Source organism: Vombatus ursinus, unplaced genomic scaffold (genome assembly GCF_900497805.2).
Source record: "Vombatus ursinus unplaced genomic scaffold, bare-nosed wombat genome assembly UNPS02014946.1, whole genome shotgun sequence".
NCBI classification, from domain to species: Eukaryota; Metazoa; Chordata; class Mammalia; order Diprotodontia; family Vombatidae; genus Vombatus; species Vombatus ursinus.
The window spans coordinates 2013033-2038952 of record NW_020954724.1 but is presented as its reverse complement, the minus strand read 5'-3'; the positions used below and the strand labels follow the sequence as shown (position 1 = coordinate 2038952).

The 25920-nt window shown below is 40.3% G+C and overlaps 1 protein-coding gene across 5 annotated transcripts in view; it reads left to right on the top strand.

Annotated features, from left to right (window-relative positions):
• WNT2 (Wnt family member 2) overlaps window positions 1–25920 on the top strand; it is a 74525-nt gene that overhangs the window by 38796 nt on the left and 9809 nt on the right. The gene's annotated exons all lie outside the window — the stretch shown is intronic.

Here is a 25920-nt window from a genome sequence, read left to right as displayed (position 1 = left end):
GCTGTACCAGTCCAGAAGGTTGATACTTCAATTCATCTACATATGAAGCAGTTTGCAGCACAGCTAACTAGGCATTTTACATTTCACCTTTGCTCTGCACTGTCTTCCTCAAAGTTCATGTCCTCTAGCAAGCCTGGCCAGGGATCCTCTTTTTTTTTTTTTTTTTTTTTTTTTTTTAGTGACTGTTGTCACTGATAGAACAGCTGTCCTTGCTGCTGGTTGGTTCTCCTGATTGGACCCAGGACCTTGAAACCTCTCAAACTCACAAGCCCAATTCCAAGTCTGATCACATTCGCCTCAAGAACAATGTGCAGTCATCTAGAAAAGTGAATAGAAATTGGAAAAGGCACCCAGGGGACTAGCCCCAAGTGGGACTAGATGAATTTGGGTTCCACGTGGAGCCGCAGGAATGGGGGAGAGCACAAGCCATCCCCTCACTCCCATTAGGGGTAGAGTAGAAAAAAAAAAACAAGAGAGCAGGAAAAAAATGAGCAAGAAGCTATCTCTCCTTTTCCAAAGGTCCACTGAGTCATTGGCTCCTCTGGCTCATCAGTGAATAAGGGCATCACTTTATTAATTGTAAACACCCATGTCCTTCTACCCCAAGCCACCACATGGCCAGAAGCAGCCAGGAAGTCATCTTCTCAGATGTGCCCAAATGCTGAGTCATGAATGCTCCTTGAAAGTTTCCAGGGGAGCTCTGGATCACTCTGACTGGGATAGTCCCATAGGCCAAGTCATCTTTCATTACTCTAAACTGACATCATGCCACAAACAGATGAATCTTCTATAGCATTTCTTTGGTCCTTCCGTTCTCTGTATCAGAGCCTTTTAGGTAGTGGGTAGGAAGCTGAAGGGTCACATTGATCAGCAAACCGCTGGAGAGATTAGCAGAGGAAAGTTGGGGCCAGGCTGAGAAAGATTGGCTCTGAGATATTAATTTGGGTCAGGTGAAGGCTGATACTCTCAAATAAGCAAATTTGCTAGCTGTTCTTAGGAATCTGTAGGGAAAACCCAAGCCCAGTCAGATAGGAGAATCTGAGCTGAACCAAACACACTTTCATACAAAGGAAAGACAACAGAGCAGAGAAGGAGAGATGAACAGAAAAGCCGTATGTTCACTTTCCTAAGCGGGCTGAGACAGGATCATAGGCAAGGTGAAGGGGAACTGGGAAAGTCTTTTACTGTGAACATAAGTCATCCAACTACAAAATGAAGTTACTCAAAGGGCTTTTTTTTTTGTTCAAAGGAGCTAGGCTATTTTAGAGATGGCATCATCCAAATGTCTCAAAGGAGTCCACAGTCCAGATACTATCTCTCTTCCAGGAAGGCCTCCCTGAGATCCAAAGTTTGGGTTTCATGGAATAGCAGCAATAGAAAATGTAAGTGTGAGGACGCAGTGGTTTTCCTAGAGTTCCCTGGTCCAATCCTCTGTGCTCTGCCTTCTCTAAACATTCAGGAGTCACTTCTTCTGGTTCTGGTGTTTCAGGATGAGCAGGATAACTGACTTTTCAGTCAATATCATGGCAGACTACATTAGGGAGACACTGTCTGACAACGAGGTAAGACGATTTACCATGTGGGCTGGCATTGCACTTTTCAACGTCTTAAGAGCCCGTGGTCTTGGCCACCCAGGAGCCAGCCACCCCCACTTCAAGATGTCAATGCCATTTTGGCATACTGAGAGAAGCCCATACTTCTTACCATGAAGTTTAAGGTCCTTCATGATCTGTTTCCAGCCTTATTTTCTGTTCTTTCCTTACATTTACCTCTAAATAGCAATCCAACTAAACTATTGTTCCCCATGATTTGTGGTGCTAAGATCACATGTGCATACATGACTTGTGCTTCTCTGACTTGGTACTTTGATCATGTTCTTCCCTTTGTTTGGAATGCCGTAATCTCCTACTCTCCTGACCCTCTTCCAATAATAATAATTAATAACAATTATGGTAATAATAGCTAATGTTTATATAGCATATACTGTGTTCCAGGCACTGTTCTAAGCACTTGACAAATATTACCTCAATTGGTTTTCATAACAACCCTGGGAAGTAGGTGCTATAATTATCCCCATTTTCCAGATGAGGAAACTGAGGCAAACCAGAATATGAAGTATTTGAGGGATTTTTATGCCCCCAAAGTACTTTGTGCAAGACCTTAGTGATATAATAATGGGGAAAGCCTAGGCTTTGGAGCCAAAGGCCTGGGCTGTGCCATTTATGAACAGTATGAGCTCAGTCAAATTACTTCACATCTCTGAGATTCAGTTTCCTTATCTAAAAAGTAGGGATAATAATAGTCATACCACCTACCTTACAATATGGATGATGAGATTAAATAAGATAATTTATGAAAAGTGCTTTGTAAACTACCAAACATCATTCAAGTGAAAGCTATTATTTGTTGACTATCAAAATTCTTTACTCCACAAAGAAGAATAAGTTTATCATGGGAGGAAAAAAAATCTCTATTTTCACCACTATCATCTACATTCCATATTCTTTTTTTTTTTGTCAACTTAAGTGGTCATAGAAGAAGACAATCCTACAACAGTTTTCTCAGGCAAAAAAAGTAAAAACCTATGCTGGGAAAAAAAAATTCTGAGTGGTCTTGAAGGAATAGTTAAAGGCTGCTTACACAGCGATGAAAGGCTGGTAGGGGGACCTAGCTTCCATCTCTCCTCTCCCACTTTGCCAATCCCAGATCTCCTTTACAAAGTGATGGGGGGAGCGGGAAAGGGGGCATTCATTGAGCCGCTTCTGAATTGCCATACGTCACATACCCTTTTTCTTCTCAGCCTCTTCAAGAATTGCCAGCTGCTATGAGCAAAAACATAGGACAGCTTGTACTGTAGGGGGGAAGGGGTGCGAGGGTTGTGTAAAAGACACTTCATTTATTAAAACTTTACACTTCCCTTCCCCAGAAGGGAGCCCTTGCCTTCCTGATGCGCTTCACCAGCACCTCCATCAGCCTCCAATCGGCAGCTGTTCACACCTGTCCGATTGTTACAGATGTGCTGTTCCCTCACCCTTTGCTCTCTTCCAGGCCACTGGGGGTGGGATCAATCTTCAACATTGAACACTAGGTGCTGCAGATTTTCTGCTGGAAAATAAGAGCAAATACGTGCCCAAGTCCATAAGCAGCGGCATCACTAAGCTTGCCGGTGGGTCCCCCTTCCGTAGAGGTCTACCACCTACAGTACAGTCAGAAATGGGGAAATAAGTAGATTCCCACTGAAATCATTCCCCAAGGTATGCTCTGACATGTTAATCTTTCTGAACTAATTGCAATGAAGTTGCAAAATAAAACAGACTTGGTGATTGGGAACAAAGTCCCCAAATATAAGAAAATTGAAATTTCCTGCCAGGTTTTCAGAACATAATGATTATGAGGCACGGTGTTACATGTTTATGCAATGGAATAATGGAATCATTTACATACATGCACACACACACACACATACATACACATATTTGACCAACCTGATCAATCATAATAGTCAGGTTTATTTGAAAATGGAAAGAGAAGGGTCAAGGATGGCCCTGAATTTGCAAACCTGGATGACTGGGAGTATAATGGTACCTTTAACAGGTAGAGAAGTTTAGAAAAGGAAGGGGTTTAGTAGGGAAGCTTATGAGTTTTTGATCATTGAAATAGAACACTTGTGGTTGATGATGAGAAGTGGGATATGACCACGGTCATGTGCAGCTGCTGTGGAATGCAAGAGTAGGTCATGGGATTTGATTGAGAAGAGACTGAGGAACTGGGAGGGAAGCAGTTTAGGGAAGCATTTGCATGTATGTTAGAGTGCCCTAGTAAGAAGTCACGAGTTTGGAAGGAAGGGAAGACCATTACCCAACTTCTTGAAAAAGGCAGTAGAATACCTGAGCTAGACAACAACCATGGTGGTCTGAGTTGGGAAATACATTTTGACAGAATGAATTCAAAGGAAGAAAAAGCTGAATAAGCATTAGCAAAGGGAAAGCCTGGCTCGATGTGGCCATGGAGAGCAAGAAATACCCTGATTCCTCCTCCGGGACCAGAGACATGAGAGAGTAGCCGATGTTGGAGAGGGCAGCCAGAGATGCAGTCACCTAGGATCAGTGGGATCTCTCTCTCTGACCGGGCTCCAAGATTAAAAGCGAGGAGGTTGAGGAAGAAGGTGCGTTATTTAATTAATTACCACAGAGCCTGGGAGGGAAACAGGTTGTGGTAATTTGTTCCTAACGGGACAGCAAGAAGCGGAAATGTCTCTGGGGATCTGCCTGCCATTTTAGAGATAAGAGGAAAGTGAAAGGACCCGTCCAACGCTACCAGGGCCAGTGAGTAGTGAAGACAGGGCTGAAATTCAAGACTCCTCCCTTTCTACCACCCCAGGCTGCTTCTGTTGCCTGGTGGTAAACAGCGTGGCACACAACTGTATTCACTGACTTTCTAAGAAGAGACAGTGATTTCTTTACTATTTTAACTCTGCTCTGCCTTATCTCAGTTATAACCGTAGCTGACACGACCTTATTAAAAGAATTGAATTTGAATGTAATTGTTTCAGCTATGTCTGGTTAGTGTTTGACGTAGCTAGGCATACTGTAGGTGTCTGTCAGAGTTCCTAAAAGATTTTGTTGTTGTTCAGTCATTTTTTTCAGTCACATTTGACTCTTTGTGACCCCATTTGAGGTTTTCTTGGCAAAGATACTGGAGTGGTTTGCCATTTCCTTCTCCAGTCCATTTTACAGATGAGGAAACTGAGGGAAACAGAGGTAAATGACTTGCCCAGGGTCACACAACTAGTTAAGTGTCTAAGGCCAGATGTGAACTCATGAAGATGGGTTTTCCTGACTCCAGGCCCTACACTCTGTGCTCTATGGTGCCACCTAGCAGCCCCATTCAGTTGCTTGGAATATACATACAACAAGAGACTGAACTACATAATGGGTAGAGAGTTGGCCTTGGAGTAGAGAAGACCTAGACTTAAGTCCTGTTTCTGCTATACAATGGCATTTGCCAGAATGAGCAAAAAGATAGGATGGCCTGTAGGTAGGAAGTAGCATGAGGGTTGTGTAAAGGATACTTCGCTTATTAAAATTGTACACTTTCCTGGAAAAATCACTTATTTTCTCAGTATTCTAGGAGCTTTGGGACTTGGAGTCAGGAAATCATGAGTTCAAATCCAGTCTCAGACATTTACTATCTGTGTGATCCTGAGTAAGTCACTTAACCTCTCTGTGCCTCTGTTTCCTTATCTGTAAAATGGTGATAATAGTAGCACCTATCTCCCAGTATTATTGTGAGGATGAAATGAGATACTTGCAAAGTGATTTGCAAGCCACAAAATGCCGTATAAGCATTTGCTATTATTAGCTAAGACTATAAATTGCAGAGAAGGTGCCAACTTGCATTCATAGGTAGGTAGATAGCTCACTAGAGCTTTTTACACTGATGAAATCACAGAGCTAATTCCCCCCTCCCCCCAAAAAAAACCCATCCCAACTATATCTTAAAAAGGTGTTACTACCCTTTTAGTTTTGCCTTTTCGAAACCACAAGAATGACAAACAATTTTTTTATTCAAACTGTATTCTATTGGGAAGACATTACTTTTATTTTAAATTATAATAAATTATATATTAAATTATAATTAAATTACAATTTTAAATTATAATATATAAATTATTTTAAATAATAATATTTTAAATTTAAACTATATTATATATAAATTATAATGACCATGACAGATCCTTATGACCCAGAGCGGATGCAATCATGGATAAAGCAGTTAACCAAAATGTTCATTTTAGTATTATGCTTTTACCATCATCTGTGGGTAATGAGATTCCTGCTGTAAAAACTTTTCCAAGATCTGGCTGCTGAAGCGCTGACCTCTCCCCATTTGACCCTGGACAGAGGCTTAAGGGCAAAAGGACTTTGACCAGTAGAAATCCCTACTTCCTAGAATGTTCTTAGTTAAGTCAGGTAAAAGTCCAATCTACTACCAGCTGACCTAGCCAAAGACTGTCATTACTCTAAATTCACAGTATCATGGAATGTAGAGCTAGAAAGGGAGCTAAAGGACCTCTCACTTCAAAACTTCCATTTTATAGATGGGTAAACTGAGGCCCAGAGGCCCAGAAAGGAAAAGTAATGTCTCTAGGACCAAACCCAGGTCTTCTGATTCCAAATCCATGCTGTATCCACCCTTCCACAATAACTCGTTTATATTTTTCTCTTTGAACTCTGACATATTCCTGATATCATCTCTGGGAATGCTTTCTACACCAAATAGATCACAATCCTCAGGCATGCCTTCTTATCATCCTGTATAACTAATAGTTGTTGGTACCTCTCCTGAAATACCTACAGTGAGTCTACCCCACGTGCTGGATGCCTTCCTCTGGTCCATGGGTTGACCATCTATTTGCTGTCCTTCAGTCTTGTCACACAACCAGCCCACCTCCTTTTATGTAATGAACGTGCCAAATAGGAGATGTTTTTTCCATAAGGTATATAAATCATTAATAGAATCTCTGACCGGCAAGAGAATATCACATCACACCAAGAAGAACTTATTTTCTTGTAAATGGGACTACCAGATGTTGAAATTGGGTTACTAACCACAGATACCTGGACTCTGAGAAAGTCAATGGATTACAGTAAATTTTAAATCAAATAATATATGATTTCTCATTTTAGTTCCCTCATCTAGTTTCATAATAACTTGGCCTTAATGTTATATGAACACAGGAACTGGTTTTTTTTTCTTTTTTGTTGTTGAGGGAAAGCTCAATTTTGTTAAACTGGTCATTCTCTAAGTACTTTGCTGAATGCAATCTAGATGGTCAGTAACCATTTTAAATACCAATGTATTTTAAAAAAAAAATAACCAACTGAATTTGCTTGAGTATTTTGTTTAGAGATGTGTGTGTTGAATGGAGACATAACCCAAATGTCCTAACTCTTTCCTTCCACAACCACAAGTAGCTTGGCTACCACATTCCTTTGCAATAAGGCTCCAGAAGACCCCTTTTAAAATGTAAATGTAAGTTTTAGTGGGCCTAAAAGCAACCATTGATTAAGAAAGCATTAAAACTCAAATTTTCCTATAATTTAATCTCTATAATTAATCTCTGAAGAGGCAACACATTAAGGCTATTATTGAACATTAGAACCTTAACTTCAATTATTTTAACTGAGTTTAGTAAACCAGACAACAAGGCCCCGTGGGAATGAGACCAGAGACACCAGAAATGAGTTCTGTTAGGAGAAGGAGGGAGGAGATAAGGAACTGTCTAGTAGGGCAGACTGCCTGGGGAGGCTCAGGAGTGGGGGAGGCAGAGGTCTGAACTGTCTGATGACAGTGTGAGGATGTGGGACCTCAAGGGACCCCTCTCTGAAGGTGTAAAGAAGCAGAAAAAGAGATGGAGGAGAAGTCATTGAAAGCAAACGTCAGTAATTTCATAATTTGATTAGGATCACTCTTAGAACCAACAGTTCACAAATCTTTTTACCCTTCTCTTTCCTTATCATACTACCTTCAAATCCCAACAGTCCCTTAAAAAAAAATTCCAAGGAATAGCTATCTTGGTACACCTTGTCATATCAAGAAATGGCAAACTGAAAACATGAAGTGTGATAGAAGTTACAAGGTGAGACACATTATATGTATGTGTTAATTTGTGTGTGTGTATATATATACTATATATATATATGTATATATTTGTGTATACTTACCTATGTAAACAGGGTAGTGACTCTTCAACCTTTGTTTCCAAAGAGGATCAATGACATCACTAGGTGATGTATTGACTAATTTGTGACTCTGTTTCAGAGTCATTGAAGTCCAGTGGCAAGGCAAAAGTCAAAATGATTGCCCAGGATATAATTCATGTGTATGTATGTATATATGCGTGTATGTGTGTATGTATATACTGTGTATTATACATATGTAATTTATTACATATACACATGTATCTGAGGAGAGAATTAGAAAGGATCTTAGAGGTCATCTAATCAAATTTCCTTATTTTACAGATAAGGAAACTGAGGCCCAAAGTCCTCAAATTCAAACCAGGGTCTTCCAAGGCCCAACCAACCACTCTTTCCACTATTGTCCCATATTTCTTCTTCAGTTGAATTAAAGCTGGGATGTCTCATCTATAAATATTCCCTCTCATGGCTCAGATCTTAAGAGTACAACTCCACAATGTTGCTGTCCATGTGACATTTTGCAGACCAGCGGCTTCATCAAATTGCAGGTTAGATCTTGAAAATTGGATTTTCTGGGACAGTTATTCTGTAGGCTCTGCCGTTATCTTCTGTGGTTATTGCACCAGACATCTGGAAATCAGGGGAAACCTTTCAAGTTAGAGATAGGTTCATCTCCAACTGGAGGAATGCTTCTCTGGCCTCCTAAGAAGAGGTCTGCACCTAATCACAGGCCACTTTCAGCAGTTCATAATGTCAGAGTGCTGCCCTGAGACCAGGGTCACTCTGAGGTCTCCTTTCCAACTCCAGGGAGCGAACAGAGCAACCTTTTCTCCAGTCAAGTTCAAGAGAGAAATTGAGAGGAACAGTTGTTTAACTTGTTCCCTGTTGAAAGAGTGATACCTGGCTGGCAGCTGCCTGACTGTGATGTGGGATGTGAGCTATCAGATATCAGATTTGTTACACATGGATCACACTCAGTAAACTGGGTTCACAACCCATGGAAACCTGATCCCAATCCCAGTACTCATGGAATAGTATTCTAAACTGGCTGCCTTGGGCAAATGTTTGTAGTTCATCTAGAAAAAACTTCTTCAGTGCCTTGTGTGCAAGGTAATTAATTATACCAGGAACTGGGGACTCAAAAGATAGGTAGAACACAGACCTTGCTCCCAAGGAATTTCTGAGAGGGAAGAATGACATCTATGCAAATACCTGTGATTTGAGGAAGAATGAGAGAAGTGTGTAAGAGAGGTGACAGAAAAGTCCTATGAGAAATGGAGAAGGGAAAGATCATTTTCACCTGTGTGGAAAATTAAAATAAAATTTAAAGACAGAAGAGAAAAGATTAAAAATAGGCAAATTTACAAAGATACATAATAATATATGTATAAATACACACACATGTAAACATACATGTCTGTACAATATACATACCCATGCACATGCATGTGCATATACATACATACTTATTTTGTTCAGACATTTTGTCATGTCTACCTCTTCATGACCCCATCTGGGGTTTTCTTGGCAAGATACTGGCATGGTTTGCCATTTCCTTCTCCAGCTCATTTTACAGATGAGGAAACTCAGGCAAACAAGGTTAAGTGACTTCACACAGCTAGTAAGCATTTGAAGCCAGATTTGAACTCAGGTGTTCCTGACTCAAGGCCTGTCATTCTATTGGCTGTACCACCTAGCTGCCAACATACACACACACACACACACACACACACACACACTACTGATTTATAATCATTTGGTTAGACTTAAGTTACAATGAACTTTCCCAACACCTGTGATGAATGGATGGATGGATGGATGGATGAAAAATAATTTAATCAGAATTCACTCTATACCAATCATTGTACTAACTTCTGGGAATAAAAATATATATACAAAAAAACCTAGATAGTTCCTGCTCTCAAGGAGCTTACAATCTAATTAGAGAAGATACCACATAAAAGAAAATTGCACTTCAGGGCACATGGAAAGGCCCCAGATTCTAAGGATGCAGTATTGGGATGGACAGTAAGGTCAGGGGTCCTTAGGTTATAACAGTAGGTTGGGTGACAGTGGTGGCGATCTACAGAGCATAGAGGAAGGATAGATGACAAGGCCTGGAAGACTTTAGGAGGCTGTGACAGGGCAAATGGCAAAGCCAGGTAGGTTTCTATCTGATCAGAATCAATAGTTTACTTATCTCATCCAAGAGTTATGTGACAGGATCAAGCGACCGAGGCAAGGGAGAAAGGCAGGGAAGGTGGGTACCTTCAATGAAGAGAAAAGATAAGGTTCCTTGGGACCTTTGAGTTCCATTCTGTGCTCCATCACAGGAGACTTCCTTCTGCTTTGTCCTCAGAGAAATGGGAAGAATAACTGGCCTCTCCCTACCTCAAAAGACTAGTCATAGGATTTAGAGCTACCTGGAAAGGACCTGAAATCTTCAAGTCCAACCCTTGATTTTATAGAGGGAGAAATAGGGATCAAGAGAGGTTAAATGGGGGCAGCTAGATGGCACAGTGGATAGAGCTCTGGCCTTGGAGTTAGGAGGACCTGAGTTCAAATCTGACCTCAGACACTTGACACTTACTAGCTGTGTGACCCTGGGCAAGTCACTTGACCTCGATTGCCTCACCAAAAAAAAAAAATCAATCTATTTGGGGCAGCTAGGTGGCACAGTGAATAGGCCTTGGAGTCAGGAGAACCTGAGTTCAAATCCAACCTCAGACACTTAACACTTACTAGCTGTGTGACCCTGGGCAAGTCACTCAACCCTGATAGCCTTGCCAAAAAAGCAAAAAAAAAAAAAAAAAAAAAGAGAAAGAGAGAGAGATTAAATGATTGGCCTAAGGTCAAGGTAGTAAGTTACAAGATTTATAGCAGCAATAGTAAGCACTCAGATCTTCTCATTCCAAATTTCTGTGATCTTTCCTAATGAGCTGAGGTCTGAGGAACGATTTTCAGGAAGCCACTAGGCAGAAAAGCCAGGAGGGAGGCAGGGTCTGCAGGTGTAATATATATTTAAAAAATAATAATAATATCACCTTGCAATTGTTAAGTGTCTTGTAGTTTTCCAGGCTTTTGTTGGGTTGTTTCATGTGATCTTCACAACTGCTTTGTGACATAACAAAGGCAGATTATCCAGATTTTAAGGATGGGGAAACTGAGGCTCAGAGGAACTCATACAAGGCCACAAGGCTAATAAGCGGTAGAACCAGGACTAGACAGATCCCAAGTCTCTCTTCTTCCAGCTCTCAAGTTCTAGCCAGCTGCATTGGCATTCTCCTAACCAAATATTTGGACGTGTTAGATCATGCTTACAACATAATAGATGTAGTTAGCTGTAGATTGTTTGTGGTACTGTAACTGTAATTCTGTAGGACAACAGTAATTATTTATCCTCACTGACAGCGTTAGACGTTCTCATTTCCATTTTTAAAATGAAGAAATTGAAGCTCAGAAGAGCAAAATGTCTTGCCTAAGGTCACACAGCTAAGTTAGTAGAAGATCCAGGGCTAGAAATGAGTTCCTTAGTTCAAGTGTTCTTTCCACTGCATCAAGCTATCTCTCTCCTCCAACCCTCTGTTGTCCTCAGAAGGCTATATTACATAAAGGTGTAAATCATAAAGTAAATTGAGGCAACTGATTAATAAATGTAAGATCTCTATATGGTGATTTATAAGAGCTACCACAATTTCTCACCATTATCTTGCCCTTGAATATTTTTAAAATCACTAAGAGAATAAAAATTCCCCTTCATGTCCAATGGTGCCTGAGATGACAACAGCAGCAACAATCATAGGTAGTATTTACATAGCAAATAGATCACAGTCTAGCGGAGGAGACAATACACAAACAAATAAGTACAGGTAAGTGATGTACAGAATAAATAGGAAATAAGAGAAGAAAAGCAAGAGAATTAAGAGGAGTTGGGAAAGGCTCCCTCTAGCAGGTGGGCTTTTCATTGGGACCTGAAGAAAGTCAGGATGTGGAGATAGGGAGGGAAAGCATTCCAGGCAAGGGTGATAGCCAGAGAAAATGCCCAGAGCCAAAAGATAGAGTGTGGATCAGCAAGGAGGCCAGTGTGGTGGGGAATAAGGTGTAAGAAGACTGGAAAGGTAGGGTAGTATTAGTTATGACCAGATGATTTTCTATATGATCCTGGAAGTGATAGGGAGCCGCTGAAATATATTGAGGGGAGTTGGGGTTAGGGGAGAGGAGTGACATGGTCAGACCTTTAGGAAAATCTCTTTGGTGACTAAATGGAGAATGAATTGGAGAAGACTTGAGGCAGGCAGACCCACTAACAGGTTATTGTAATAATTCAGGTGTGAGATGATGAGGGCCTGCACCAGGGTGCTGGCAGTGTCAGAAGAGAAAAGAGGGTATATTCAAGAGATTTTGCAAAGGTGAAATTGGGTATGGAATGAGGGGGCTGAGAAGGTGAGGAGTAGAAGATGACAGTTAAGTTGAGAATCTAGGGGACGGGGAGGATGGCGGTACCCCCAGCAGTAACAGAGTAATTTGGAAGGGAGGATAATTTAGGGGGAAGGAAATGAGTTCAGTGTTAGACATGTTGAATTTAAGATGTCTATTGGGCAGCCAGTCCAAGATATCAGAAAGGTAGTTGGCCATGTGAGACTGGAGGTCAGCAGAGAGGTTAGGATAGGATAAGTAAATTGGAGAGTCATTGGAGTAGTGATAACGATTAAATCCATGTGAGCTGATGAAATCACCAAGTGAAGAAGTATAGGAGGGAGAAGAGAAGATGCCCAAGGACTGAGACCTGTGGGACACCCAAGATTAGTGGGCACGACTTGGATGAGGACCCAAGAAAGGAGATGGAGAAAGAACAGTCTGATAGGTAGGAAAAGAACCAGGGGTGAGTGGCATTCCAAAAACCTAGAGAGATGAGAGCATGGAGGAAGATAGTGTGATGGCAGTGTTAAAGGCTGCACAAAGGTCAAGGAGAATGAGGTCATTGGTTTGGGCAATTATGAGATCACTGGCAACTTTGGAGAAAGAAGTTTCAGTGAATTGATTTCTACATGGGAGCTTAATGAGATACACACATGAACCAACGGCAAGAGCAAGGAGAGATTCAGCACCAAATCATATGGTTCATGAAATCATAATATCTTAAGAGTTGGAAGGGACCTGAGAAGTCATTTAGTCTAACTTTACCTGAAATATGTATCTCTCTATAATATCGCTGAAAATCAGGCAACTCTCCTCTGACTAAAAAGCTAAAATAATGAGGAATTTACTACTTTTAAAGGCAGCCACTTCTTTATATTTGGATAGCTCTAAATGTTAGGAAATTCATACTTATTTATGTTTACATACATACACACACATACACGCACACACACACATACATATATATACATATATATGTGAAAGTTTTTATTAAAACTTTTGTTTATGCTGAGTCTCTCCTAGACTGGAAGTTCTGCCACTTTCCCGCTATCTGCTACATCCCAATCTCACTGCTGATCAGCAGGGGAGCTTTGACCTACTCTATTTCTGACTGGCCTGGAAAGGTGGTCCTGTGGATAAAGTCCATGGCTTGGAGTCAGGAAGATCTTAGTCTGAATCCTGCCTCAGACACTTACTACCTGTGCCACCCTGGGCTAATCACTTAACTTCTTTGTGCCTCAGTTTCTCCATATGTAAAAGGGGAATAACAAGAGCATTTACCTAACTTGAATGAGTTAACATGTGAAGCACTCAGAAAACCTTAAAACTCTATATAAATGCTAGTTATTATTATTATCATCATCATCCCTTCTTAAACAGCCTAGTGTCTTCTCAGTCTCAGGGAATCACCGTACTGGTGCTGAATGTAGCGCAAAAACCTGATTGACTTCTGCCCTACTGAATCTCAGAACTCCTGAAATCAGAAAAATTCACCAGCCTCAGACTGCCCCAGTAGTGAGGATTATAGGTGTGTACTCCCATGTCCAGCAATTTCTCCTTAGGTTACACCACAGTTTGCCTCCTTGTAACTTCCATCCCTTGGGCCTAGTTCTCCCATCTGAGGTTAATCAGAATAAGTCTAATTTTTCTTCACATGACCACCCTTTAAAAATGTCCAGGTGCGGGGCAGCTAAGCGGCGCAGCGGATAGAGCAACGGTCCTGGATTCAGGAAGACCTGAGTTCAAATCCGGCCTCAGACACATAACACTTACTAGCTGTGTGACCTGGGCAAGTCACTTAACCCCATTACCTAGCCAAAAAAAATGTCCATGTGCCCCATAGGACTTCTCTTATCCAGACTAAGCATTCCTGTGCTCTTCAACCTAATCTTTCAGAAGATTCAGAAGAGAGGAAGGTTGAATCATAGATTAGTCAGAAAGGACTTCATGGATGAAATGGGACTTAAATTAGGCCTTGAAGAGCACATATAAATAGAGTTTGAATAGAAGTACAGGAGAAGGGAGGGCATTCCAGTCAAGTGTAAGAATACAAGCAGAGGGGACAGCTAGGTGGTGCAGTGGATAGAACACCGGTCCTGGATTCAGGAAAACCTGAGTTCAGATCTGGCCTCAGACCAAACACTTGACACTTACTAGCTGTGTGACCCTGGGCAAGTCACTTAAACTCAATTGCCTTAAAAAAAAAAAAAAAGAATACAAGCAGAGACATGAAAGCAAGGATGAACGTAATGAATTCATCTGATAACGAAAAGATCAACTTGACCAGTATGGAGTGAGTCTGTTGGGAAGTAGTGAGGAAGAAGATTGGATGGAGTGGGTGGAGCCAGAGTATGGAGAGCCTTGAAATCCAGGCAAGGGAGTTGAGACTTTTACCACCTCTTGCCTTGACTATTGCAATAGCCTCCTAATCTGACTTCCTACCTGTAGTCATTTCCCCCTCCAGTTCATCCTTTACAAGCTGCAAAATTAGTATTCTTGAAAAAATAATTCTGACCATATCATTCTCTGGCCCAAAAAAAAAATCATCTACAACATTGCCTCTAGGATAAAATATAAACTCCCTACTTAAAACTTGCACAACCTAGCACCACCATATTGTTCCTGATCATACATATGAACTGAACTACCATGCCCCTCTCCCATCACAATACTTTTTCCTAGGCCATCCCCCAGTTTTGGAATGCCCTCCCTCCTCACCTTCACCTCTAGGAATTTCTTCAGAGGTCCTCTTAATACAAAGCCTTTCCTTATCCCTGCCCCTCCTTCTTCCTCAGAAAATCCTGTATTTCATCTGTTTACATATCCTCACCACCCAACTTTCCCAAAGAATGGAAGTTCCTTGAGGCCAACAACAGTTTCATTTTTGTCTTTATGTCCCTAGTAAGGGATAATTTATTTCCTTATAAAATTGCTTAATTTCAACAGTTCTGAGTTGGTATCATGACCTCTTGCTTGTTTGTTGTGTTTTTTTAAATGGTATTGGTGTTGTAGGAAATAAAATAAGATCTTTTGAATTCTTCATAATGTAGGTCAATTTGACATAACATGTCTTACCCTCTAAACCTGTCTCTAAAATATGAGTATGTGAAATAAAAATGCTTTCTGTTAAGCTGAAACTTTGGTTTTTCTAGCTGGTTTGAGTTCTAAAGTGGATGTTGTAAGCTGGAACTGAGCAAAGGAAGTATGAGAGTGAGGATCTCTATTCATTTATCTTTGGCTTTTTCCCATTCAATTAATAAGCTTGTGTCATTAATGACAATATTTAAGTTAACTGGAAGTATCGCTGATAAACCACCAAAATAGACAGGACAATTAAATGCCCATTGGATGACTGGCTTAAATGGATCTTGAAGTATGACCTATAAGGTCAATATAATAGGCCTCTGTCAGTAGGGAGTGGCAGGAATTTCCAAAGACAAGGTCCTTCCAGGGGAAGAGCCCTAAAACTGGTTCTCTGAGGTGTGAATCTGGGAACTGTTAGCTGAAGGCCTCTGGTCCTTCTCTGCTGTCAGAAACACGCATAGAAGTGGAGACAGAAATGTTTTACTTGGGGAAACCTGACTATATTCTTTTATCAGTTGGAGAGGGGGAGGGAAAATTATCTCTTAGTTCTTTTTTCCTTCCCTGTAAACTTCCCTCTTCATTTTTATTACCAAAGGAGGGACAGATGGTTGGACTAATTGGACCCTAATAAAAATTGAATTACTTTGATTTCTTTTCACTGTGTGGTTGTGTGAGCTGTTATATGTGTCAGAATGGGGAGCTATTCATCTGTCAAAATAAGTGGATAGGGTGAATCTCAAACCAAATATAATATGATATTGTCCAAGTTATAATTTATAACATAAAATAACTTTTTATTCAACCCTCTTAATCTTACTTGAGACTGAGAAAAAGTAGATATGGTTAATTGGATCAAAGATATGTGCCTCTCTGGTCAAGTCCCACTCCCTCTTTATTTTCTTTTATTTTTATTTTGTTTTTCTAACTTGTTTTATTTTAAAATAGCCTGGTATAAATCAATAAACTTCTGGCTTATAAAAGTTAGTCTATGTTGGGGAGCGCATCGTTTTATAGGGATCAACACTACTTAATTTCAACGGTTCTTGGGCTATGATCAGACGCTTTGGTCTTTTACGCTCATAACTCTAACAAGGATGATAGCTTCACAGAATTTCAGAATTGAAAAGATTCCCAGTGGCCATCCAGTTAAATGGGTATCTGAACAGCAATCCTGGCTATAATCCACCCAAAACTAGTTATCCAACCTTTGCTTGAAGCCCTCAAGTGTATGTGAGGGGGAACCGGCCACCTCCTGAAGCAGATCTTTTGGAAGACTCGAATTACTAGGACGTTTTTCCTTCTACCAAACCTAAATTTGCTGCTCTGCAGCTGACACCTATTGCTCCGCATTCTGCTCTCTGAGGCCAAAGAGAAGATGCTGAATTCTTCTTCCATATGACAGCCCTTCAAATACTGGAAGCTAGAAAATATGTCTCCACAAGCTTTCTCCAAGAGGCAGTGTGCCATAGTGGATAGAGCACTAGCCTAAAAGATTAGAACACCTGGGTCCCACCTCTGACATACTGTGACCCTGGACAATCCACTAAACCTCTCTCAATGTCCCAGGCAACTTTATAAGACTATAAACTGCAAGGAAAGAACACATCCTTATCAATAGAGGATACTTATCACCAGGACCTCCCTTGCCTTATGAAATTTTGAGTCCAATAATTTTTAAAGGTTTCTCCAGACTAATTCCCACCCAATTCTTTCAGCCAATCCTCATATTGCACCAACATGAGACCCTTCATAATCTTGGTTTCCCTTCTCTGGACACTCTAGCTCTGCAGGTCTTAAAGTATTATAAGTACTTAACTGAAATACTAAAATATTGTATGAAATCCTGTGGAGTAACTAAGGCCATTACAAGGTGTCCATGAGGTCAGAGCTATTTCATAATCACACTAAAACATTTTAATTTCTAATGCATTATATATTGGTAGATATAACCCACATAGACAAAAGATCTTTGGCAGGGGGTGTCCTCGAGAATTTTTAAGAGCGTAAAGGAGTCCTGAGACCAAAATGTTTGAGGACTGATGCTCTAACTTTTCAATATCCTTCCTTATATGTGATATTTAGAACTAAACTGTATTTCATTTGTGGTCTGACCAGAACAGAGTGCTGAGGAAGTCTCATCATCTCACTCCTGCTTCTTTCTTTTTCAGATTTAAAAAATCGAGCCAAAGATAGTAAAGCATGTTGCCAATGTCACATACATAGTCAAGAGCAAACCCAGTATTTGAACCCACGCTCTGTGCCTCCATATTCGGCACTTTTTCCATTACATAGCTTTTTACCATCTCACAATTTATCCCTCAGCACAGTGGCTCCCACCAGAGCCATTCTCTCCTTGACCCTGGTGGAGACCTAGCTTAAGCAGAAAATTATAAGATGGAGGATATGCCACCTTTTCAACACTTATCTTATTTCCACAAGTAAATAGACCCCTAACTTCCCCCCTTCATGTAAAAGGAAAAGAAAGTCTTAGATTATTGCGTTCCATTCATTTCATTCATTCATTCCACAGCCCTGTCAGTCATGTGAAGAAAGAAAAAAGATAATCCTAAAGACTCCAATAGATGAAGAAAGGTCAAAATGAGACTACAGAGTATTGAGGCTGATTTTAAAAGAAACCTATCAGAATTTCTGCCTTTAGATAGCATTGCCACCCTGGGAGGTCATCCACTTATTCTAATGCTACTGTAGTTGCTCAAAATATTTTGCAAACTTTTCAAGCATGTGGAACATTATTTTCCTTGTGCCCAGCACTGGCAAACCTTCATCTTCTGAAGCACGTTTGAGTTTAGGCAATAGCCCCCAGCTATAGAATCACAGAATCCTCAGAGACCACCATCTTGCCAAACCTGTGCCGGAGCAGAAAATTCCCCCCATAAAAATCTCTGACAAGTGGTCATCCAGCCTAAAATCTTACAGATGGAACTGCTTCTGCAGTTTGGTGAAACGTAGCAATCTCTTCTCAGAATTATTTTTTTGAAGAAAAAAAATAGCAAATGGTATGCTTTGATCTGCATTCAAACTCCATAGTTCTTTCTTTGGATGTGGAGAGCATTTTCCATCATGAGGCCTTTGGAGATGTCTTAGATCCTTGCATTGTTGAGAAGGGCTGAGTCTATCAACATTAGTCATCGCACAATGTGACTGTTACTGTGTACAACGTTCTCCTGGTCAGCATTATTTTTAAATGCATAAAACAATATAAAAAGGATTACAAGAAACCAATGATATTGAAATAGAATTATCAAAATATTTTTTAAAAGTTCATGGTCCCCAGTTAAAGAACCATTTCATTTACTTGAAAGATCTCCAATGACAGGGAACTTACTACCTTTCAAAGTAGCCCTGTATGCCACATATGTTTCTCCCCAATTAGAATATGAGCTGTTTGAAAGTAGGGGCTGGTCAGACCACACACAGAGTATGTCGCATTCAATGCCATATTTAAAAGCAAAACCAGAAATATTGACATGCTAGTGCATATCCAGAAGAAGGTAATCAGGATGGTAAGGAATATGGGAACCATTTTTCTATGAGGGTCAGTTGAGGCCAGGAGGATATTTAACCAGCAAAAGATTGGAGAAAGGGAGAAGGAAAGAGACAGGAGAGCTGGCTTCAAGTATTTTTAAGGGCTGTCATGTGGCAAAAGGATTAGACCTTGAACTACTTAGACCCAGAGGACAGAGCTAGAAGCAACCTGTCAAAGTTGCAGAAAAGTAGATTTGGTTCTACATAAGGAAACCTTTCCTAATAATTAATGCTATACAAAAGAGCAATGAAATTGTAATAGAATGGAGTGGAAAAGCATTTATTAAGCACTTGCTATGTGCCAAGCACTGTGCTAAGTTTTGGGAATACAAATAGAGAAGCAAGATAAAGTCCCTGGAGTCGGGAATGTTCGTTTCTGAGTTCATATCTGGCCTCAGACACTTACTAGCTGTGTGACCCTGGAGAAGTCACTTAACCCTGTTTGCCCTAGTTTCCTCATCTGTAAAATGATCCCCAAATGGGATCATGAAGGACTGGACATGACTAAAAATGACTGAACAACAACAACAAAATGGACCTTACATTTTACTCTACCAAATTTCATCTTATTAGATCCAATCTATTGTTCTAGTCCAGGGGTGAGGAACCTGCGATCGTGAGGCCACATATGGCCGTGTCCTCAAGTCAAAGGGCCACACCTGAGAACTTAGAGGGCCACACATGGCCTCGGGACCACACGTTCCCCACCCCTGTTCTACCCTGTTAAGTTATTTTTCATCATAACTGTCATTGACCATATTGGCTATTTCCCTCCCCTCCAGCTTTGTGTCATCTCCACACATGACATCTTGTCCAAAAGAATAGCATGAGAGACTTTTTTTCACGTGCCTTGGTGAAATCCAGAAATGCTATTCATGCCCCTTATCTACCAGTTTAGTAACTGTCAAATAAGAGATGGATCTGGCAGGACTTGTTTTTGATGTAACCATGCCGACTTTTAGCTTGCCTTTCTAAGGCTCACAAAAAATTCTTTAATATTGTGTATGGGGTAGGTCAGGGGAGCCACTCAATCAACCTGATGAGATTACAGAGCATGGGCCATTGTTTGGAGGCAACTGACAGGCACCTTTCAATAGAAATATGGGCATGCCCACTAGTGCTTTGCTGGTAACACACTTAGAGCCTTTAATGATTAATTGACTGCCTTCTTCATGGCCCATAAAAACAATCTGACCAAATCCTCCCAGACATTTACTCTCCAGGACTTACTCTCAGCCTTTTCCCATGTAACTTCTTCCTTTTGGAATGCAGCCAGGGTGAATGGCGGGAGAAATTGTCTCCCTCCCTCTGAACAGTAATGGTGACTCACAGCAGAAGCACATGGTAGTGGTCAATGTGTGCTTACACACAGCCTGAGTGAGGAGTTCAAGGACAATGTTCCTGAAATGTAACCCCCTGTATTGAGGTGGGCAGGAAGGATTTTTAATTTCCTAGACAGCATGATTGAGGAATATAACATTCTAGTCAGAGAAATAAGATTTGCTAGCTTTGGAAAACACGGGCCCAGACAAGAAACACAAGAGGTTATGGGGTAGTGCTTTCCTCAAAAAAACCCTGTAATATAGGTAGCACAAGGATTATTATCCTTACTTTACAGAAGATGAATCTGAAGCTCAGAGAGGTTAAGTTACTTGTTCATGGTCAAGGAATTAATATCAGGCAAGTCTCAATTCTAGTCAGACAATAAACATTTATTAAGCACCTACTGTTTTCAGTGTTCTTTTCACTACAACATACTGTTTTATAGTACCTTTCTGGTGGCTCTTAGACTCTTGGAAGGGCATTGATGTAGTTGAACTTTACAGAGGTGGACATAGATAATAAGAGTTTATAACCAGCATATCTCTAAAAGGGAAGCAGGAGAAGCATGAGGGTCATGCTTGTGGAATACTATCCCTTGTATAATAGCAAGACAGCTCTTCACACAGATAACATGATAGCAAATGTCTGCACTGATCATCCATCCTCTATTCCATCTTTAGATCTAATTAGGTCTCAGTTCCAGGGCCCTTGGACTAAGCCAATTTAAACTTTTTTTCTTTTTTGGGTGAGGCACTCAGGATTAAGTGACTCACCCAGGGCCACACGGCTAGTAAGTGTCAAGTGTCTGAGGCCAGATTTGAACTCAGGTTCTCCTGACTCCAGGGCTGGTGCTCTATCCGCTGCACCACCTAGCTGCCCTGAACTTAATCTTTATATGGCCTAGGTGAGGAACGTCATTGTGTCTCTCTATACCTTCCCTCTCCTGTTTCAGAGACAACTTCATCCTCATCAGCATTACTCATTTGGAGATCAGGTTTGAAAGTGTTCCTTCCTGCTGCTAACGTCTCACGCTGGCGCAGTAGATGTTCTAGTTGGCTTCCCCCTCTGCCTATAGGTTTGCATGAGGGAATCTCAGCCATAAAGAAGTCTTCTAATCTCTCTTCTGGGCCCTCATGGTATTCTTCATCTGTGTTCTGCAGAGGACAGAGTGTTCAGACTACCTGTGTTTACCAGCTGGTTGCCACTGCATTCAGCTCTTTGAGAATCCTACTGTGGGAGTTACTAACTTTACTAACTTTAACTACCTCTGAATCAAGATCTTGTTAGCTCTTGTTGCATTTAACTATCGTTCTCTCCATCAAGATTCTGATCATGCTGAGGAGGGCACTGAGTCCAAGCTTCCTGTATTCAACAGATTCCAGATCAGATGTTTGCATTTCTAATAGCACTTGCTGTCTTAGGAGTTATCCAACTTACACAGAAGAGCTGACCCAAATCTGTCTAAGAACTGTTCCCCATTAGATTTCAAATCACTCAAATAAGACAGTTAAACGAAATGTTGGTGATAAGGTGTAAAGCTTTGTTTTAGTGATGAAACAGTTTGTTTTGTCCTCCCCTCAACCAATGACTTGAGTTATAGAATGATGATGATGACAATGATGATGGTGATATTAATGATAGTTTACATTTATATAGTGCCTAGTATTTGCCAGCCACTGTGCTAAGTGCTTTACAAATATAATCTCAATTGATCTTCACAACAGCCCTGAGAGGTAGGTGCTATTACTATCCCTATTTTAAAGATGAGAAAACTGAGGTCACATAGCTAGTAAGTGAATGAGCCTAGATTTGAACTCAGGTCTTCCTTACTTAAGGTCTGGTACTCTATTCACTGTGCCACCTTCCTGCTCCCACATCAGAAAAGAGCTTACGGAAAAGGAAGTAGGATCTCTAAAAGTGTGGCTATTTGTATAAATATTTATTCATTTAAAGCCAATAGGGTTTAATAGGGCAGGTGGATTGTAAAATGGGTCCAGAAATGTAAACTCAAGATTCAGAGTTGCTTTTCATGTTTAGTATGCACTAAAACATGAACATTTTCAAGAGAGGCATATTGTTATAATGGAAAAACCACTGGATTTGGAGTTGGGAGATTTAGTTGAGTATTGGTTCTCATACTCAGGCTCTAGTATCTGAATAACATAAGTCAACTTCTCAGAGTCTCAGTTTCCTTATCCATAAAATGGCCATGAAAGTGGCCCTGGAAAACAAAACTAAGACCTGTGGATGGATTTGCATAGAGGTATATTTCAACTCAATATGGGGAAAGACTTCAGAACAATTAGAGCTATCCCCAAATGGAATAGAACTACCTCAGGAAGTAATTGGTTTCCAGATATTGGAGATCTCCAAGGAGAGTTTGGGTGACTATGGGTTAGGGGCAGGAATGGGCTAGAGCCAGCTCTTATGGCTATTGTTAAATTTTAATCATAAAACGTTTGCACCTCAGAAATCAACAAACACCGTACAAATCACGACAACATTATTTTGTTGATTGTCTAGACTTAAGGGAGTGATGGAAAAAATGTCATTAATACAAATTAAAGGAATTTTTTTTAGCATGCCAGTTGTTAAACATTTACTGGCACACTCCAGTTAGAGATATTTTAGAGGAAATTCATACTAAGGAATTGGACCTCTGAGGTCCCTTCTCATTTTGGAGTTTTATGATTCTATTTGTACCTCACAGAGCTGTCATGAAGAAAGCATGTTATTGAACAGTAAAGTTATTATATAAAAGGAACTCTTATTAATAGAAGCCTGAACAGTAATGTCAAATAGATTGTATTCCACCTGAACATACCAGAACTTTGAACCTCACTGAAAATCCTGATTAATTTAGTGAATGAATGTGTAAGTGAACAGCAAATTTACACTTGTCATAAAAAGGTGTTATGGCAGCCTTTAACATGAAATATAAATTGAGCAGGAAATGAACATTCTATTCAGAAAAAAATTAGTCTATTTTGAGGAACAAGTAGTTCCTTCCTCCTCTCTACCTGTAGGTATAAAAATAAACACAATCTTTGAATGCCTGCGATTTTAGCACCAGCACAGCTGGTCCTTTAATTTGGAATAACCTTGAAGGGAAAAAAAAACCACTTAATTACTTTCTTTTTTTTAGCATTCATTTTTTTTAAAATTTGAGTTCTAAATTGTCTTCCTCCCTTCTGTCCCTCCCCCAGCTGTTGAAAAGCAATATAATACCCATTATACATGTGAGGTCATGCAAAATATATTTCTATATTAGCCATGTTGCAAAAAAAGGAAGAAAAATAAAGTAGAAAAAATATTCTTCAATCTGCACTCAAAGTTCATCAGCTTTCTCTCTGGGGGTGGATAGCATTTTTCATCATGAATCCTTTGGAACTGTTGTAGATCATTATATTAATCGGAGTAGCTAAGCCTTTCATAGTTGACCATCATTACAATATTGCTGTTACTATGTACAGTGTTCTCCTGGTTCTGCTCAAAATTCAATTTTCAAGAAACAAACCAGCCCCATAGGCCCACTGATATAACCATTGCTACTTGCACCCAGGGGAGGCTTTCATCTAGGAGGAGTGCTCACCTTCAAAATCCAAAGGGCTAAGCGTCCACATTTGCCTGAGTATTCTGCTGTTCTGGTAATAGACACACCCTGAGATGTCAACACTTCCTGGGTTTCCCAGGAAGCCCCAAATAAGTGGATTAGGTTGAGTGAAGAGGACCATGCATGGATCAGATATGGAGATTCTACCGCCATCTCTTCCCTTATTTCTGCTCCCCATCTTGCACTGGTGATGCATTGGTGGAGGAGCAAAGTTATGTGGAGAGGCAGCATAGTATTATGGAAGATGCAGGGATTTGGAGGCAGAGGCTCTGGGGCTCCAATCCTGGTTCTTCCACTTACTAGCTGTATGACCCTGGACAAGTCACTTTATTCCTCTAGGCCTCAGTCTCCTCATCTAGAAAATGAGGGTGTTGTGTCTAAAAGGTCCCTTCCAGCTATGATCCTAAGATTTAACTGACACCTTTTCAGGCATATCACTAGAGAGGGTAAAAGGGTGATCAGGGCCGATTCTTCACGGAGGAATTCCCCGAGAATCATTGCTGAAGAGATGAAAAATGAAAGGAGAATGAAGATGTGGTTCACTGACCTTTAACCTTAAATAATACTTCTTTAGGATAAGAAATCTAGATGAAAATAGGAAATTATCTGTTATCCAGTCATTTGTCTTCCATTATACCAACTATGGATATTTGGAAACCTTTAAACTTGTAGCCCTTTTCATCCAGATGTTTGACATACTGCAGACATGGCCCAACATCAAATGATCAGGCAGATAGATCTGGAGAAAAGGACATCTTCCATCTTTGACCGGAGGGAATTTATCCCTTATATGTGAAAGACCAAAGAACTAGAAACAAATTGGCTTTCTTTTTGTCTGGATTTGATCTGAGTCATGAGATCATAGATTTAGAGCTGAAAGGGACCTTAGAGGTCATTAAGTTCAACTCATTTTACAGATAGGGAAACTGAGGCACAGAGGGGTTACACAACCTGCCCAATAAGTGTTTGAGGCAGGATTGCACACTCATTTCTTCCTGACTTCTGGTTCAATGCCCTATCCTTTATGCCATAATACTTCTCCTTTAATAAAAAGCTTGGCTCTTCTGGGATTGCCTCTGCTTTCTCTTAATATCCTTGTGAGAGAATGGGTACCTGTGGAGATACTTTTTCAAAAGGAAGTCAAATGAATTATCTTTCTTTCTCGCGAGTCCCTTTTCAGGACAAACTGCCTCCTAGAAAATTTATCATCCTTATTAATAAAAGTGGATGAATTCACCAGGCGTGTGAATTTCACATTCTAAATTGCTAATGTGATTGAGTACTTATGCCAACTTCACTCACCGATGTTGAATAATCCCCTAGGGACTCCTACCTATGTAGATAACATCAATGATATCTGTGGACTGTCCATGCATTTCCAAGTTCCAATGTGGGAAAAAGGAGTGTATATACAATCAAAGGCATTCTCCTCTGATGTCCTCAGAGAAACTCTGTCTCGATTTCTATTTCTCAGATCTTTCTCATTCATATTGACTTTCCCCTTGGGACCAAGCAGATCTAGAAAGAAAGAGAAGAGTCTTCAGGGGAGGAATTTGAGGTTTCCAAACCGTGATTGATTCATAGGAAACTCTAACCATCATTAACAAGAGTTGAAGATGAAGATGGTCTACTTTGACCACGTCCCCTGTCCGTCTATTGTTTTTAATCTAGGAGAGATGGAACAAAAGGGAAAAAGAAATCGGATGGGACATTGGGAGGAGAAAGGAAGAAAGATGTGCTTGGTTTGTATTAGCTCTGAAGTAATGGAACAGTATTTAAATTAAAAAAAATTTTTAAAAACCTTGGAAAAAATTAAAACCTTGGGGTTTCTTTTCCCTTTTCTGTTTGCTCAGGACTCCACAGCTGCTCCTGTTTTCTCTTTTGTCTACCTTTTGGCATAATCAATCCTGAACTTTTGCAGGGGTAATGTTCCTAGAAAATGGCATAAAAGTAAAAAATGCAAGTGTTATTATATTGAACCTACGGGAAATAGGGGATTAGGCTCCCACAACAACCAAAAAGTGCTGAAAATATACTTTTCTGCATGACAAAACATTAATTTATAACTTTATAATAAAACATTAATTCTGAAAATGTGCACTTTTTCTAACACAGTAACTATGAACTAACCCATAAAATTCAGTCCACAAAATAAAACTGGTAACATGCAAAACGTTTTTTCTCACTAGTAATTCCCTAGAATTCTGTAACCTTTTGTGCTAACATCTCAAT